The sequence below is a fragment of the Schistocerca serialis genome, chromosome 3 (assembly GCF_023864345.2).
Source record: "Schistocerca serialis cubense isolate TAMUIC-IGC-003099 chromosome 3, iqSchSeri2.2, whole genome shotgun sequence".
NCBI lineage: Eukaryota > Metazoa > Arthropoda > Insecta > Orthoptera > Acrididae > Schistocerca > Schistocerca serialis.
In genome coordinates, this window is record NC_064640.1 from 410,222,395 (window position 1) to 410,238,877 (window position 16,483).

Below are 16,483 nucleotides of genomic sequence, written 5' to 3' on the forward strand. Positions count from 1 at the left end.
ATCCATGCCCGAGGCAGGATTCGAACCTGCGACCGTAGCAGTCCCACGGCTCCGGACTGCAGCGCCTAGAACCGCGAGACCACCGCGGCCGGCTAACAGGTATCAAATTGACTTCATATTAGTGAAGCAAAGATTTAAAAACCAAGTTAAGGACAGCAGATCATATCCAGGCTGTGATGTGGAAAGTGACCACATACTCATTATGACGACGACTGAACTAAAATTCAAGAACATTAAAAAAAGAAGTACATGTAAATGGGATTTGACAAACCTGAAAAACGAAAATACACTGAAGCACTATCAACTAGAAACAGACGAGAAAACAAATACACAGGGCTGCAATGACATCCAAAGCAGCTGGGAAAAAAAACTGGTATTTTAGAAACAGCAGAACAAGTAATAGGAAAAGAAAGGACAGAGAAAAGGAAGGAATGGATCACTAATGACCTACTAAATATGATGGAAGAAAGAAGGAAATTAAAAAATTCTGTGAAGAAGGAAGACCAAGAGAAATACAGGCATCTGAAAAACAGAATCAACAGAGAGGCAAAACAAGCAAGAGAAAAATACCTTTATGATCTCTGTATTTCAGTTGAGGACAACATTAGCAAGGGAAATATTGACAAGGCCTGTAAATGTGTGAGACATTGCTTTGGAGACAGAAGAAACAAGTGTAGGGCTGTGATGGATGAAAATGGCAATATGTTGGATGACGATGATGAAGTTGCAAGAAGATGGAAACAATATATAGGAAAACTGTACAGCGGACCAGACCTGTCTGAAAACATCATGGAAGAAGAAACAGAAGTAGATGCACACAACATAGGTGAACCTATATTAAAGGAAGAGTTTGAACTAGCTCTGAAAAAATTGAAAAACAACAAATCGCCTGGTAGAGACAATATCCCAGCCGAACTTCTGAAATCTGGAGGAGCAAAACAATCAGGAGTTGTATAATCTTGTTTTCAAGATGTACGAGCAGGGTAAAATTCCTACAGACTTTGAGAAAAACATTATGATCCCCATTCCAAAGAATGCAAATGCTACAAGATGTGAAAATTATAGGATGCTCAGCCTAGTTACTCACGCCTCTAAAATATTAACCTCAATTATCCTAAAACGCATAGACAAAAAGTCGAAGCTACACTCTCCAAAGACCAGTTTGGATTCCGGAAAGATAGAGGAACCAGAGAAGCAATATTTGTTCTAAAACTAATAATAGAGAAACGACTCGAGAAGAACCTGAAAACATACATAGCTTTCGTAGATGTAGAGAAAGCCTTTGATAATGTTAAATGGGACAAGATGTTTGAGGTACTCAAAAAAAGTAGGAATACACCATAAAGATAGAAAAATGATATGGAACCTGTACAAAAACGAGACAGCAGTTATCCGTGGACGGACAAAACAAGAAGAGGTGCAGATATGGATAGGTGCCCGACAAGGTTGCGCACTATCCCCCGTTATCTTTAATGTATACATTGAAGAGGCGCTGAAAAAAGTAAGGGAAAATTCAGACAGGTGTAGTAATTCATGGCCAGCGAATAGATATGGTAAGATATGCCGATGATATAGCTGTCCTGGCTGAAAGTGAAGATCTTGTAGTCCTACTTCTTTTTTTTTGTGGTTTTAGGGCGCACAACTTCAATGGTCATTAGCGCCCTGACTACTCTAAGAATACACCGCGAGGCACAAGTTGACCACAACAACTAAAAGGGAAAACACGATAAAAGACAGACTGACAGGCATAGGATTAAAAAACAGCATCATCAAATGTCCTTAGCGAGGTTTGTCAAATTGATAAAACGAAGAACACGAGCAGCTGCTCGTGGGTCATCCGCTAAAATGGCATCGAAAGTATTTGGCAGGTTAAGATCGAGGCGCAGTGTGTTAAGATCTGGACAGGACAGTAAAATGTGTCTAACCGTCAGCAAGTGCCCACATGGGCAGAACGGCGCCGGCGCAGCCGTCAGCAGATGGCGATGGCTGAACCGGCAGTGTCCAATTCTTAACCGGGCTAAAATGACCTCCTCCCGCCGAGAAGGGCGTGAGGAGGACGTCCAAGCCACGGGAAGAGGTTTTAAGGCCCGAAGCTTGTTGTCGGTAAGTGCAGCCCAATCGGCATGCCACAGAGATAAGATGCGCCGACAAATCACCCTGCTAAAATCGGACGAAGGGACGCAACAAAAAGCTGTCCGAGGCTGGAGGACCGCAGCCTTGGCCGCGGCATCTGCAGCTTCGTTCCCAGGGATACCGACATGGCCAGGAACCCACATAAAGCTAACTGGAGAACCGACGTCCACCAGCTGCTGAAGAGAGCGTTGGATCCGGTGTACGAAAGGGTGAACCGGGTACGGATCACTGAGGCTCTGGATGGCGCTCAGAGAATCTGAGCAGATGACATAAGCAGAATGTCGGTGGCGGCAGATGTATTGTAGTCCTACTGAATAGAATGGATAAAGTTATGGGTGAAGAATATAATATGAGAATTAATAAAGCAAAAACAAAAGTAATGGCATGCGACAAAGAAGATCAAGTGAAAGTCCAAGTTCATGTAGGCAATGAACTGCTTGAACAAGTTGATAAATTTACTTATCTGGGCAGTAATATCACCAGGGATGGAAGGAGCAAGGCAGAAGTGGGAAGTAGAATAGCTCAAGAAAAGGCTGCTTTTAACAAGAAGAAAAACATTAACATCTAAGAGGATCAGCCTTGAAATCAGGAAAAGATTTTTGAAATCATATGTGTGGAGTGTGGCATGCTATGGGTGTGAAACATGGACTCTCGGGACAGAAGAAGACCAGAAGCTAAATTCTTTTGAAATGTGGTGCTATAGACACACGCTCAAAATAAAATGGATCGACAAGGTCACAAACGAAGTGGTTCTGGAAAGAGCAGGTGAGAAGAGAAGCTTCTGGAGTTTCATTGTTAAAAGAAGAGTGCAATTTACAGGCCACCTATTAAGACAAAGGACTCCTGAACACAATCATACAGGGATATGTCGAGGGAAAAGGACCGAGAGGAAGACCACAACTGAGGTACATGGATCAAATCGTGAAAGATGTGGGATGTAACACCTATAAAGAAATGAAGAGAAAAGCTGAAAGACACACAGAATGGAGACAAGCTGCCATTGTAGCTGTTGCAAACCAATCCTTGGATTGACCACTACAGAAGAAGCTAGCAATTGATTCCATACACAAATCTTTGCCCTCCCTTCTCCAGACATTTGATAAAATGCAAGGTGTCTGCTTAAATAGTAATGACATTCACATCACTGCCATGTGTTATGTCTTTTTCCATCAAGTTACCTTTCGTGTGTGAACCTCTGAGGATCTTTAAGCAAATTCTTTAGTTCCGGTCCATTACTGAGTCCAGGTTAATTTAATCTACGATTTCTCAGCACCTGTGACAATTCTTTTTAAAACAATCGCTTCCAAACACCAGGTGTGGCACTTTACTGCACAGGTAATTTACGTACCTGCATACTGTACAAAAAAAACTTAAATGTTTAAAGGCAATTTTCTTTCAGCTACTTCATGCTAAAAATATCCGAACAAATTATCTCCTACACATGAACTGAGGACAAATACATACTTGCTGCAATTGCTGTCTTCCCTCAAAAGTGAAAGACTACTGTCAAGGTTTGGAAAGGAATGGATTGGCTCACTCTGGCTCAGGATCAATTACCTGTCAAAGAACCCAACCAACATCTCTGCAATAAAGGCACATTATTCAGTTAAAAACTGAAGTACTATTTTGCAAAGTTTACATGTATTCACCCGCAGCTTTCCGATTTTCAGTCCATATTTCACAAATTATTTCTCATTTTTACATAGATGTAACATAACAGGGAGGAGAAGAAAAAATAAATAAATAAATAAATAGCCAATTCCACTAAGTGCCAGTAAGAGCCATTCCACTATGCATATGAACACCTGACACTGAGCAGGAAACCAATTATTTGTTCACTGCTCTTACACAAAACCTGTCTGAGCAATACTTGGGTACAGTCATCTGGGTGCATTGCCTTAATCTGAGATAGGGCTTTATCACAAAAGTGACATAGTGAGGTCCAAATCAAGAAGTTTTTAAATCAGATTTAAAAGGAACATTCTTGAGAACATTATGGCACAGTTCATTAAACAGAATTTTAAGCAGCTATGGAATATATTTAAACTGTATACACATAAAATAAGTGAATGAATTTAATATTTCATGAGTTACCTGACCAGAATAGCACTCAGTCAGCACTTAACAGGTTCTCACTTTATTTAATCCTTTAGGCAATGGACGAATGTAATAATCTAAGTCTCATGCTGCTAATTGAACCTGTGATAATATAAACAAATTATCACTAACAAGGATTCATAAAATCACCAATGTAAAAATTGCAATTGCTACAGAAGAAAATTGCCTGATAAGTAACAATGAAAACATTACTCCAACTCCTACAGCAATAAAATGCCAATAAAACAAAACATAAATGCCACAGAAATAAGCTCACCCGACCAAACATTAGTCAACATTTATTGAGCCCCTAGTCAATTTGAAGTGCTTTGGATCATCCATGAATGGTACCATGCAGTCATCTGACCCGCCATCACTGACTGTAGTGTAATGACAGTGAATACATTTAGGTTTCAGGAGCTACCTGTTTAGTGTGTACGTGCATCACTCCCTTGTATAGAAGCAGTGAAGTAGCATGGGTCAACAGGACAATGGCTGAAATGAACTGTTGTTCTGGAAAAATGGAAAATGACCACTCAGCTACCGGGGCGGACAACTGTTGTTCTGAAGTAGATATAACCACCCCGTGAATGAAGTTGCCTGAAGGTTAACTGCTCATTGTGTTCGAGGAATGGTTTATATGGCAGCCATGTATATTACGGTTGTCAATGCAGGTCGATATTAACCAGTTTCCGAGCTGACACTTGGGACATCTGAAGTTAAGTATGTCGCAAAGGCTAATACTTAAGAGTGGCACAAAGCTGCACGTCTCCAATGGGCCAAACACTGAAATGGCCAAAAGTGATTCAACATGTGAAGCACAGTATGATGAGTCATGGTTCTGACTTCTCAAATGATGCAAGGTGTCTAATATAACTGACTCAATGAGTTTTTTTACCATGCAGTGTGGAGGGTGTGTTATGGCCACATCCCAAAATGTTCACTGTTAAGAGAGGGGTTAAGAGGGAAATGCCCCGTGCACACACACAACATGAGTTGTTGAGGTCCTTATGGTGATCATCGGCTGTCTCAATTTAATGTGGTGAGCGAGCCAATGACACCACCTGATTCATTTAGATGCTTCTGCAACTTGTCTGGGTGCAGCAAAAGTAGTACAAGTCTGAAGTTATGTTTGGGGGTATTTTCCTATCAAGACTTGGGCTAAATGATTTAAGTCCATGGGGCTGCAGCCACACATTCCTGGTTTGACAGACATTCAGACATACTATATGCACCAGCTAAATTACCCAACCTTAATCCCATAGCCCCTCTTCAGCAAACTGAGGACATTATCAAACCTAAATGTAGTGTTATATTACAAAACTTCTCTTGGGGTGACTGAGTAATTGCTTGGTTTACTTATATTTACAATATTATTTCCAAGTCACATATGTTCCCTTTGTGAAAACCTTGGTGTTGCAATACCTTTTCAGATACCAGCAACTTTTTGAGAACACCCAACATTTAAGAGGACTTCAGACCCAGAGGGGATGAATAATCCAACATCAAAACTGTGTCTAGTTCCTGTTATAGGTTAGGGCCATTCTACAACATTCCCTTCCATTCTTGGGATGCATACAGTGAGCACAAAAGTGTGACATAGAACTATTAAAATACAGCTGAGGTCGTTACTGGTGGGAGTTCACTTTGAGCATCAAAGCGTAATTCCATAGTCACTGATTATTCCTGTTTGTTAAATGCTTTTGTGAAAGATATTATTTTGACAGTTAACACAAAAGATTTTAATATATCCAAAAACAACCTTAATCTTAGATCGTTTAAACTCTGCACCCTTGCAACAAAAGTGACAACCCAAAAATCTTCATTGTCCGAGTGTTACTATCACAGTTGAAGAAACTGTACCCATCATCAAAAGTTTGTTCCTATTATCTTATAATTTGACCATTATAAGGCAGCTGTGTCACTAACTGGCGTAGTGCTGGAGCTGGTACTCATAAAAAGCATGCTGCAATGCTGATAAGTGAATTACATAGTGAACAGATCACTAACAAGTTCACAACTGGGTCCTGTCATTCTTTTAGACTGGAGTCACAAAAAGGCATCAGTTCAGGAAATTTCAAGTTAATCAGTTTTAATTAACAAACTGAAATGTGCTTTGATCATAAAAAGCTGATTTTCTAATTTAACCAATGTTAGTTCTCCAAAGTAAACATGATACTGTTGATTAAAGTGTGAAGATTTTATTACTTGCAATGATGCACTGTTGATATTTCAAGTTCCTTCACTTTACAAAAATTGTTTTCTAACAATCAGTTTGTGTTTTGAAGTCAATTGGGATATTTTGCGTTTTGTCTCTTTAAGAATATACTCATACACTGCTTTTTCTGATCTGCTTCCATGTGGAAAAATTATGTTGTCATTGTGTGCCCACCTGTCATATTGCATTATAATGCAAAGGACAGATGTTCTGCTAACCTAATGTGTAAAAATGAAAGAAGCCTATGATACAAATGAAAGTGATGTGGTAGCAAAGAAAGAAGACGAAGTACTTCTTCACGAGCCACAATGTCACAGCAATAAATCATCCATATTCAAATAGAACGAACTGTTACTGCTATCAGTTCTGAAGGTGGGAGAGATGATATTTATGCCGCTACATGCAAATCAGAAGACCTGTTGAAAACTTATTGAAGTCAGTTTTCTCTTCATGAAAACAAGAAGGGTGTTCAAAGTTCACCAATAAAAAATCATTCCAAAGAATTATTCTAATTCTTATAATAAAGATATTCTCTGCACATGCTGATTATCTTAATAACTGATCACCACGTTTCAGTCATTTTAGTGTCTTACTAACAGGCTTTAATATGGCTAAAGGAACTGTGAGCTGACAAAGGTTTCGTCTAATTTCCAAAAACGTGTTTGCAGCAATGGACACCAAAAATCTATTAGTGAAATCTATCTTCCACAGTGTCACCCTTAATTAGAAATGAAACCCTAATAAGCATAAATACACTCCTGGAAATGGAAAAAAGAACACGTTGACACCGGTGTGTCAGACCCACCATACTTGCTCCGGACACTGCGAGAGGGCTGTACAAGCAATGATCACACGCACGGCACAGCGGACACACCAGGAACCGCGGTGTTGGCCGTCGAATGGCGCTAGCTGCGCAGCATTTGTGCACCGCCGCCGTCAGTGTCAGCCAGTTTGCCGTGGCATACGGAGCTCCATCGCAGTCTTTAACACTGGTAGCATGCCGCGACAGCGTGGACGTGAACCGTATGTGCAGTATGGTCGTATGCGTGTCTGGCGCCGTGCAGGTGAGCGCCACGATCAGGACTGCATACGACCGAGGCACACAGGGCCAACACCCGGCATCACGGTGTGGGGAGCGATCTCCTACACTGGCCGTACACCACTGGTGATCGTCGAGGGGACACTGAATAGTGCACAGTACATCCAAACCGTCATCGAACCCATCGTTCTACCATTCCTAGACCGGCAAGGGAACTTGCTGTTCCAACAGGACAATGCACGTCCGCATGTGTCCCGTGCCACCCAACGTGCTCTAGAAGGTGTAAGTCAACTACCCTGGCCAGCAAGATCTCCGGATCTGTCCCCCATTGAGCATGTTTGGGACTGGATGAAGCGTCGTCTCACACGGTCTGCACGTCCAGCACGAACGCTGGTCCAACTGAGGCGCCAGGTGGAAATGGCATGGCAAGCCGTTCCACAGGACTACATACAGCATCTCTACGATCGTCTCCATGGGAGAATAGCGGCCTGCATTGCTGCGAAAGGTGGATATACACTGTACTAGTGCCGACATTGTGCATGCTCTGTTGCCTGTGTCTATGTGCCTGTGGTTCTGTCAGTGTGATCATGTGATGTATCTGACCCCAGGAATGTGTCAATAAAGTTTCCCCTTCCTGGGACAATGAATTCACGGTGTTCTTATTTCAATTTCCAGGAGTGTAGATCACTGAAAGTTACATCTCCACATGTTTCATTCTAGAAAAGTTATCTTTAATCGTCAGCTGTATGTCTGATCACAACACTAAAACAGACTTCACAAGCTTCTGCAACTAGTTTGGGTGCAGCAAAAGTAGTTCAGGTCAGAAATGATGTTTAGGGTGTTTTTCCTACCATGACTTGATTTAACTGTTTCAGGTCCATGGGGCTGCAGCCACACATCCTGGTTTGACAGACACTCAGTTCTTTGGGGGTTAACATCATGAATGACAAACACAATTTGATCCTGGCATTATATCTGTTCTTGTTAGTGCTGATAAATTTGTCTTACTGCTTTATTATCACCAAAAACATTTTCTTGATTTATAATAAATCTAACATTTTGCTTTGTCACTTTTGTAGCAAGAGTGCAATATGTACAAGCATATGCTAAGCATATTACTCCCCTTCCAACCCAACCCAACACATAAAATACCAAGTAAAACTTATGTGAGAGAAATACTTACAAATAAAGAAAAACTTCTGAACACATGTATGTCTGACAAAATAAAGAAGAATTTTCATTTGCCAATGAAGAACACTGCATTGAAACATATACTGATAGGAATACATAATACAGCAATGATCAAATACTCACAGTATGTCCTGGCTGAAAGACTGACGAAATGGATTATTCTGAGCAATCAGGGATGCTTCAAAGATGTGAACCATGTTCAAATGGTTGACCTTATTGGTAAGAACGTGAGTTACTTGCAGTTATTGTTTTTGTAGACCATATTTTCTTCTTGCTAATGAGATGTGTATAGGATAATGTGTCTTTCATGGTGCTATGTTTAAAGGTGTCTCGACTGTTCCATCCCCTATCATTGCTGCTACCCCCTCCCAAATACTGCATTCTATGATAACAAACAAAAAGAAATCCTTTCCTTCTCAATTCTGAATGTTCACACGAGTGTTGTTGATATTCTGAACCCTTCTCTCAGCGTAACATGTCTTATTCCTTGAGAGACAGACAGAACCAATAAATTTGTAATTGATGATCTCTTATCCACCTATGTGCCTAGTGGATACCCTATAGCCACACAGGTGGTAAAGGGAATCTGTTCTGTAAATTAGCACTCCCACAAAAGGTGTCATTTCCAAGTCACCGAACAAAATTATACAAACATTGAAGTATACCACTTTTTGTGTTCCCACACTCCTGTAAACACCTGCCACAGCTTAAACAACAAGGCATTTTCTTACTCTGATAAAGTGCTGTATGCTTCCTTACATTGGACATTGATTTTTTTAATAACTGCTTTAAGTACTATCATAGGATGCATCTGAAAGAATACTCTCATAGTATGTTTTTGCAGGCCTGCTTCGTGTACTGCCTCCTCAAGCAGCACATAAAATGTTACTGTGTCCCTTAAATCTACATCATGAATGGCTAAGAAGCTTTACAGACTAACAATCGGAAAGACTACAGTTAAGTCTCTTCCCAAACATAAGCTGTGACTGGGGGCACTAACTGCTGCTAGGAAGTTAACTGACTACCTATCAATGGCTTAACAAAACCCAACATATGGTAACTCATCTACCAAAACCACATCTATTTTAACAGTATAACAGTTATCTAACAGATAAAATTGTACTAACATGAGAGGCACAATGACACCCTGGAATTCACAACCCATTTCTTTAAGTTTTTCAATATCATATTTAACTGTCACAATTTTGCATTTACTGCAGCAATTAAATTTTTGCTACTACCAAATTCATAACGTTCCTTTACCTCGGCCGCTTCGATCTCCTTCGATTAGAATTTTGGTCCCTTAGAAACCAAAAAAAGAAAGGTATTTACATACATGCATGTTTCTTGAATCTGGATTTATGTACTAAAATGCGCAACAAGACTTTAAAGGGATCAGTGTGAGAAAAACTGTCTTACTTCAAAGTAAATACAGCATAGAGCAACCCAAACTATTACATTTAAAAAATAGAAAGAAATAGCCAAGATTTCACCAGTGGAGGCCACCACCTGCATTCCCACAAGAAAATTTAATCAGCATTGAGGAACGAAGTTCCATTGAGCTACTACCTTGTATCCCAACCATTCACCACTGGATTTCACATTCTTAAAACTGATTAAAGATCACCCAGTCGTATGTTCATAGCATTCACAGATTGACAATGGTGAGGGAAATTACACCCATATTCCAAATATACATCTACATCTACATTGATACTCCGCAAGCCACCCAACGGTGTGTGGCGGAGGGCACTTTACGTGCCACTGTCATTACCTCCCTTTCCTGTTCCAGTCGCGTATGGATCGCGGGAAGAACGACTGTCTGAAAGCCTCCGTGCGCGCTCTAATCTCTCTAATTTTACATTCGTGATCTCCTCGGGAGGTATAAGTAGGGGGAAGCAATATATTCGATACCTCATCCAGAAACGCACCCTCTCGAAACCTGGCGAGCAAGCTACACCGCGATGCGGAGCGCCTCTCTTGCAGAGTCTGCCACTTGAGTTTATTAAACATCTCCGTAACGCTATCACGGTTACCAAATAACCCGGTGACGAAACGCGCCGCTCTTCTTTGGATCTTCTCTATCTCCTCCGTCAACCCAACCTGGTACGGATCCCACACTGATGAGCAATACTCAAGTATAGGTCGAACGAGTGTTTTGTAAGCCACCTCCTTTGTTGATTGACTGCATTTTCTAAGCACTCTCCCAATGAATCTCAACCTGGTACCCGCCTTACCAACAATTAATTTTATATGATCATTCCACTTCAAATCATTCCACACGCATACTCCCAGATATTTTACAGAAGTAACTGCTACCAGTGTTTGTCCCGCTATCATATAATCATACAATAAAGGATCCTTTCTATGTATTCGCAATACATTACATTTGTCTATGTTAAGGGTCAGTTGCCACTCCCTGCACCAAGTGCCTATCCGCTGCAGATCTTCCTGTATTTCGCTACAATTTTCTAATGCAGCAACTTCTCTGTATACTACAGCATCATCCGCGAAAAGCCGCACGGAACTTCCGACACTATCTACTAGGTCATTTATATATATTGTGAAAAGCAATGGTCCCATAACACTCCCCTGTGGCACGCCAGAGGTTACTTTAACGTCTGTAGACGTCTCTCCATTGATAACAACATGCTGTGTTCTGTTTGCTAAAAACTCTTCAATCCAGCCACACAGCTGGTCTGATATTCCGTAGGCTCTTACTTTGTTTATCAGGCGACAGTGCGGAACTGTATCGAACGCCTTCTGGAAGTCAAGGAAAATAGCATCTACCTGGGAGCCTGTATCTAATATTTTCTGGGTCTCATGAACAAATAAGGCGAGTTGGGTCTCACACGATCGCTGTTTCCGGAATCCATGTTGATTCCTACATAGTAGATTCTGGGTTTCCAGAAATGACATGATACGCGAGCAAAAAACATGTTCTAAAATTCTACAAGAGATCGACGTAAGAGATATAGGTCTATAGTTTTGCGCATCTGCTCGACGACCCTTCTTGAAGACTGGGACTATCTGTGCTCTTTTCCAATCATTTGGAACCCTCCGTTCCTCGAGAGACTTGCGGTACACGGCTGTTAGAAGGGGGGCAAGTTCTTTCGCGTACTCTGTGTAGAATCGAATTGGTATCCCATCAGGTCCAGTGGACTTTCCTCTATCGAGTGATTCCAGTTGCTTTTCTATTCCTTGGACACTTATTTCGATGTCAGCCATTTTTTCGTTTGTGCGAGGATTTAGAGAAGGAACTGCAGTGCGGTCTTCCTCTGTGAAACAGCTTTGGAAAAAGGTGTTTAGTATTTCAGCTTTACGCGTGTCATCCTCTGTTTCAATGCCATCATCATCCCGTAGTGTCTGGATATGCTGTTTCGAGCCACTTACTGATTTAACGTAAGACCAGAACTTCCTAGGATTTTCTGTCAAGTCGGTACATAGAATTTTACTTTCGAATTCAATGAACGCTTCACGCATAGCCCTCCTTACGCTAACTTTGACATCGTTTAGCTTCTGTTTGTCTGAGAGGTTTTGGCTGCGTTTAAACTTTGAGTGGAGCTCTCTTTGCTTTCGCAGTAGTTTCCTAACTTTGTTGTTGTACCACGGTGGGTTTTTCCCGTCCCTCACAGTTTTACTCAGCACGTACCTGTCTAAAACGCATTTTACGATTGCCTTGAACTTTTTCCATAAACACTCAACATTGTCAGTGTCGGAACAGAAATTTTCGTTTTGATCTGTTAGGTAGTCTGAAATCTGCCTTCTGTTACTCTTGCTAAACAGATAAACCTTCCTCCCTTTTTTTATATTTCTATTAACTTCCATATTCAGGGATGCTGCAACGGCCTTATGATCACTGATTCCCTGTTCTGTACATACAGAGTCGAAAAGTTCGGGTCTGTTTGTTATCAGTAGGTCCAAGATGTTATCTCCACGAGTCGGTTCTCTGTTTAATTGCTCGAGGTAATTTTCGGATAGTGCACTCAGTATAATGTCACTCGATGCTCTGTCCCTACCACCCGTCCTAAACATCTGAGTGTCCCAGTCTATATCTGGTAAATTGAAATCTCCACCTAAGACTATAACATGCTGAGAAAATTTATGTGAAATGTATTCCAAATTTTCTCTCAGTTGTTCTGCCACTAATGCTGCTGAGTCGGGAGGTCGGTAAAAGGAGCCAATTATTAACCTAGTTCGGTTGTTTAGTGTAACCTCCACCCATAATAATTCACAGGAACTATCCACTTCTACTTCACTACAGGATAAACTACTACTAACAGCGACGAACACTCCACCATCGGTTGCATGCAATCTATCCTTTCTAAACACCGTCTGTACCTTTGTAAAAAATTTCGGCAGAATTTATCTCTGGCTTAAGCCAGCTTTCTGTACCTATAACGATTTCAGCTTTGGTGCTTTCTATCAGCGCTTGAAGTTCCGGTACTTTACCAACGCAGCTTCGACAGTTGACAATTACAATACCGATTGCTGCTTGGTCCCCGCATGTCCTGTCTTTGCCCCGCACCCGTTGAGGCTGTTGCCCTCTCTGTACTTGCCCAAGGCCATCTAACCTAAAGAACCGCCCAGCCCACGCCACACAACCCCTGCTACCCGTGTAGCCGCTTGTTGCGTGTAGTGGACTCCTGACCTATCCAGCGGAACCCGAAACCCCACCACCCTATGGCGCAAGTCGAGGAATCTGCAGCCCACACGGTCGCAGAACCGTCTCAGCCTCTGATTCAGACCCTCCACTCGGCTCTGTACCAAAGGTCCGCAGTCAGTCCTGTCGACGATGCTGCAGATGGTGAGCTCTGCTTTCATCCCGCTAGCGAGACTGGCAGTCTTCACCAAATCAGATAGCCGCCGGAAGCCAGAGAGGATTTCCTCCGATCCATAGCGACACACATCATTGGTGCCGACATGAGCGACCACCTGCAGATGGGTGCACCCTGTACCCTTCATGGCATCCGGAAGGACCCTTTCCACATCTGGAATGACTCCCCCCGGTATGCACACGGAGTGCACATTGGTTTTCTTCCCCTCTCTTGCTGCCATTTCCCTAAGGGGCCCCATTACGCGCCTGACGTTGGAGCTCCCAACTACCAGTAAGCCCACCCTCTGCGACTGCCCGGATCTTGCAGACTGAGGGGCAACCTCTGGAACAGGACAAGCAGCCACGTCAGGCCGAAGATCAGTATCAGCCTGAGACAGAGGCTGAAACCGGTTCGTCAGACAAACTGGAGAGGCTTTCCGTTCAGCCCTCCGGAATGTCTTTCGCCCCCTGCCACACCTTGAAACTACCTCCCACTCTACCACAGGTGAGGGATCAGCCTCAATGCGGGCAGTATCCCGGGCAACCACAGTCTTAGTCCGATCAGGGGATGCGTGGGACGAGCTGGCCGTCCCCGACAAACCCCCATCCGGACCCCCACAGTGATGCCCATTGGCAACAGCCTCAAGCTGTGTGACCGAAGCCAACACTGCCTGAAGCTGGGAGCGAAGGGATGCCAACTCAGCCTGCATCCGAACACAGCAGTTGCAGTCCCTATCCATGCTAAAAACTGTTTTGCAAAGAACGTCTGAACTAATCTACAGAGAGCGCAAACAAATCGACAAAATTTAAATGGTTATTAAAATACAAGATTGCCTAGTAAATGCAGTAATGCTGCTACTTGCGCACTGCTGACACTGCTCGGCAGCGGAAGGAGACTACGCGAATTTACACTATTCAGGTACTAATACATAAACTGTACAGCCTTATAACACACCAACCATCAATATTTTGCAGTAAATTATCTTAAGTGTAACAGATTACCTCATTTGTCTAAAATTAATGAAGTATGTGATAAAAACTAATTTGCTTTTGAGCCGGCAATGTAAAGTTCGAAGTAATAAATAATAACCCAAACTATTCGGAACCAGGTGGAAGCTTCATCACACACTAGTGCAGCAGATCAATAAATTTGCCAAGTTCATTAGACAAGAAACACAAAAATGGTGCCCTAATCCACATTTACTCATACATATCTTTTATTGAATTTAAATGCACGCCACAGAAGCAAGTATCAAACTAAAATTTTAATAACCATATGCTAGATATATCTGTACTACAGGGAGTAAGATTTTGAAAGTGACAGGGTGGTCCACTGATCGTAATTAGGCCAAATATCTCATGAAAAAACTACGAAAAACTAAACTTGTTTAGCTTGAAGAGGGGAACTAGATGGCGCTGCCACAGGTGAAACAGATATCCACTACATTTTTTAAAATAGGAACCCCCATTTTTATTACATATTCGTGTAGTATGTAAATAAATATGAATGTTTTAGTTGCGAACACCCCCCCCCCCCCCCCACACACACACACACACACACACACACACACACACACACACACACACACACACACACACACACACACACACACACACACAGTGAGTGTGCCCCATCCTTTTTCCACAAACATTAGAAATACATTAATGCTCCAGCACAACAGGCGATTTTTCCAATTTTTCTGTATTAAATTGGAAAAATTTTATTGAATAATTGGAACTATCATGAGGATTGCATTAAAGGAATATAACAAGAAAATCAAATAAGTTATTTTTAATAGACATTTAATGGGCATGTACATGTCTGTCATCTTGAAGCAAGGTTACAGATGTAAGCTCTTAGTGTGCGGGTGAAACTAGAATGTGTCTCGCAATTTTCCAGAGCAGTAGAAAAACATTCTACATGAAATTTATTTCCGACATACAAGTTGCCAGGAAATTATGCCTGATGCAATAACACCACGACCCATGAAATCTTTCAGAGATGCCTAAATGCAAATGAGCATGTCACCTGCAGCTTCAAAGTTAAGGACATGAACAATATATTAAACTGCACAGACAGTTCACAATGAAAGAAAGTAAATGGTAAGAAATCCAGCTGACTGGATCATTGGAATCTGCACAGACACAGAATCAACAGGAATCAAGAGTACGAAATGGACAAAGCTTGAAAGGAACCATCTGATCTTTCCACAGGATGATTTTGAGAACCCAAGAAAACCTGAAATGAGATGTTAGGGTGAGGATTGGGATTTTCTCTCTCCAATACATGTGGAAGTACTAACCACTGCATATGTCTGCTCAAATTTTCAAATACTTTAGTTGCAAGAAACCAATATTACGAGGCTTACCTTTCTCCAGCAGATTAAAAATGAACTTACCTACACTGTTCTCAAATTTCAATTGCTTGAATTTTTTCTTCCATTCCAGTTAATTTTCAAGCAAATTATTTGAAACATCAGAAATGTTTTTCTCAAACTATGGGGCACAAGAGGAAATAGTGATTTCAATTTAAGTTTACTGTAAAGAGCAAAACCTTCTGGGATATTCTAGCAATGACTCAACATACAAGGTAGTACAATGAAACTACAAAAATTTTATTTTTATGTAAATTTGTAAATTCATTCCTAGTTGAGAGTTCCACGCAATTTGTTATTTTATTCCATCCATGTTCACATTTTATGTATCGTCAGAAATTAAGGTTTAACAGTATTTTCTGCAAGAAATAAAACCAAACATAAAATAGTAAATGTTAAAGCAGTTTTATGCTGCAATAAATTTTCAAAGGAGCTCCACATGAATGTTTCCATTACCACATAACTTGACAATTAACCAGTTGTGTTGTTGCGGCTGAAAAAATGTAACTATTTTGCAATTACAAGTATTCACATGAGAAGTTGTTTCACACACACCCAGGATGACTGTTGGAACCTGCAGCCAAAATGTTACGCAAAGCAAATTGATTCATGTC

At 41.5% G+C, this 16,483-nt stretch overlaps 1 protein-coding gene across 2 annotated transcripts in view; it reads right to left on the reverse strand.

The window, feature by feature from the left end:
* The window catches only part of LOC126470272 (plasminogen activator inhibitor 1 RNA-binding protein-like), an 81,681-nt gene that overhangs the window by 52,745 nt on the left and 12,453 nt on the right, over positions 1-16,483 (reverse strand). The gene's annotated exons all lie outside the window — the stretch shown is intronic.